This window comes from Anarrhichthys ocellatus, unplaced genomic scaffold (genome assembly GCF_004355925.1).
Source record: "Anarrhichthys ocellatus isolate YVR2014 unplaced genomic scaffold, GSC_Weel_1.0 scaffold39, whole genome shotgun sequence".
NCBI lineage: Eukaryota > Metazoa > Chordata > Actinopteri > Perciformes > Anarhichadidae > Anarrhichthys > Anarrhichthys ocellatus.
This window is the reverse complement of record NW_022280069.1, coordinates 2,015,254-2,018,210: the sequence shown is the minus strand read 5'-3', so window position 1 is coordinate 2,018,210 and position 2,957 is coordinate 2,015,254. Positions and strand designations below refer to the sequence as shown.

The window sequence follows — 2,957 nt, the reverse complement described above, 5'->3', positions numbered from 1 at the left end:
CCCCCCCCCCCCCCCCCCCCCCCCCCCCCCCCCCCCCCCCCCCCCCCTCCCCCCTCACATTTACAGACACACTTCAATAGGAATAGATTTGACAGTACGGCGGAGTACAGCCTGAGCCCATTGTGACAAACACACCAGAATGCTAGACAGTTTGTGACAACCCAATTCCTCTAATCCTCGGAAAGACAGTAACCCCTCACCCACCGATAAATCTGTCAACAAAGCAATCAAAGCAGCGCAGGAGCCACTCCTCCCTCCAACAAAAAAATCCCATAAACTTAATCCTCACAAACTTGACTGGCCTTAAAAAGCTCCCGTAGTGTTATCTGTGTTTAATTTGCATAGTGATGGAAAGAAGTCAATTACTATTAATTATTCTCTACAACTTAATACCCATTATCGAATTGAATTCACCGTCTTGAAAACCATAAACTCAATTTCACAGCTGACTAAGCGCACTAATCATTTCCTCGCCCCACTTTCTTCTTTTTTACTTCACGAAAGCCTTCCTGCTTCAAAAAGAACAACACGGATTCCTCGATTCCAGGAGCAATAACATTAACAAACATGGATTCCCTTATCGTCTCAATATAAAGACAAACATCAATCATCACGTGTGTGAGTTTACATCTCCAGCAGCATCCTGGTAGTGCGAGCTGATCGCATAGCATCACTTGATGGGAGTGTGTGTTTTTTCTCCCAGACTCGGCTTCCAAATTGCTTCGCTATGCTTTAATGGGATGATCATAATTGTTTCGTACTCGGTGCATCCTAAGCTTTCGCCTGCAGCTCCTTCAACAGATTGACAGACCCATGGGAACCTCACAAACTTATTTTGGCCGCCTTTGAACCAAGTCGTGTGTGAAATAATATGATTATGCATTTTTCCTCTGGGTAAGTTGAAAAACTGGTGGCTAGTCTCTCTCCCTCTCTCTCCCCCCTACCTCCTCCTCCTCCCCCTTCTTCTTAGTCTTCAAACTGCCCCTGCTCTAATATCCTGCAGTCTGACCGCGTTTAGTATTTATCCTCCTCAGAAGTCACGGTAATAATTGTGCCCCGGCCTCTCAAAGCGGCGCTGCGGTGATGGGACCTCGGCTCCAGCCACAAGCAGCCTGTGATGTCTTGACACACTTTGTGATTTGTCATCATCTCTGACCCCCCTCAGGTAACACTTTGATATCACTGGGAGAGTGTCGACCTAAACTCTTAGCAGGCGCCAAATGCGCTTAGTTGATCCATCAGCTCGACTACGGGGGGACCTCACGAGGCGAGACAAGCTAAATTCACTAGAAACGACTATGACGACAATCGCATCCCAAGTGCACGGAATCAACACACTAGGGACTCTTTAAACTACCGCCCTGTCTGGAGGAACATCTCTTCTAAACATCTCATAAACCAATATATTTACTTGTTCTTCTTGAGCTGGAGCATTGTGGCAGAAGTACTTCTAAAGGTCATGAATTAGATGAGAATATGCGTTTTGCTGTGAGGTGGAGCGAGACGTTAAGAGTGACTATCTCATCCCCGAAAGGTCACAGCAGGTTTGATCCCAGCCTCGTGTCCTTGAGCTGAAACTCTCACCCCCTAATAGCTCCTCACGCGTTAAGCCTCTCTGGATAAGAGCATCACTTTAATACCGAAAATAAGGAGTAAATAAATCCCAGAAAACTTTGGCAGCGTGGGTTTCACGCACACATTAGAGGGACGACGACTATTAATATCTGAACGTTGCAGCAGAACACGCGCGCGCCGTCCAATCAAGATTGCAAAGTGGCAGCTCCAAATCCAGCTCTCGGCCCGGTTCTCTTTTTAAACCAGAACTGTCGCACTCACAAATCCTCCCCACGCCGCAGCGTTCAGGTAAATGAAAACTGACACACACTTTCATTCTTCCTCGCAAGGTTTTTGTGTGTACGGCCCACCGCAGAGTCATCTGGCTCCTCCGATGGTTGTATTAAAGGTAGAATTTGTTGGCCGCTCGAGGGATGGGATGGGGGGGGGGGGGGGGGGTCCAGCCCATAGAATATCCTCCAAGCTCCCGAGGGAAGCCGGGGTTGTTTATCTTCCCGTTTCAAAGAGCGGACGCCTGCGCCTTATCACAGCCTCGCCAAGAGTAGATAGCGTTTAGGTTTGTGCAAACATGCCTCCACGCTGCATCTGGCAATCTGGAGAGTCCTTTCCTAAAGGGTTTCTGCATGCCGGTGCCGTTTGTGTTATCTTGTTGAGGGATTCGGCCTCATACACCGAACCAGGGGAACAATATTAACAGAGAGTTAAATGTTGTTGTTTTTTTTTTGGGGGGAGGGGGGGGGAGGGGGACCTGTATATAACAAACTGCAGGTTGAAAAAGCTGGAATAACTGTGAGCCATGAAATGAAAGCCTCCAATTATGATTGGGAGATATGTTTGAATGTCTTTTGAATGGGACGCTATATTTAATATATATTGCAAATTGAATTTTTTTTTTTCCTCTGCTGCATTTGACCGATATGACTTTCTGTAAGTTGGTGTGTTTTCTGTATGAAAGAGGCACTCCACAGATTCTTAAGCCTGCGTATTGAAAGACATTTAGCAGGTAGGAGGAGGAATAAAGATGCTTTTGTTTGAATTATGGGAAATATATGAACTAAAGCGATACTACGGACAAATAAAACCTGGTCATCACGGCCTCTGATGCTTTGATTTTACCATTTATTTTGTCTTTCTCATGAGTCCCCTGTATGTATGGAACTGTATGAAAGTAAAACACTAAACCTCCGGAGTAAATACAACAAACGTCTTTAACACACCTGAGAAAAAGGTATTTCTCCTTAACATTAAGTCTTATAAATATAACATTAAAATGATCAAAGTGAAAGTTCAGGGGAAAGAAACACTGTAAGAGTCAAAGACTCAACTAATCTGCTACATCGGGACTGTGTGTGTGTGTGTGTGTGTGTGTGTGTGTGTGTGTG

At 45.7% G+C, this 2,957-nt stretch overlaps 1 protein-coding gene across 1 annotated transcript in view; it reads left to right on the top strand.

Moving 5' to 3' along the window:
- The window catches only part of LOC116394364 (neurexophilin-1), a 7,371-nt gene that overhangs the window by 886 nt on the left and 3,528 nt on the right, over positions 1-2,957 (top strand). The window lies entirely within an intron of this gene.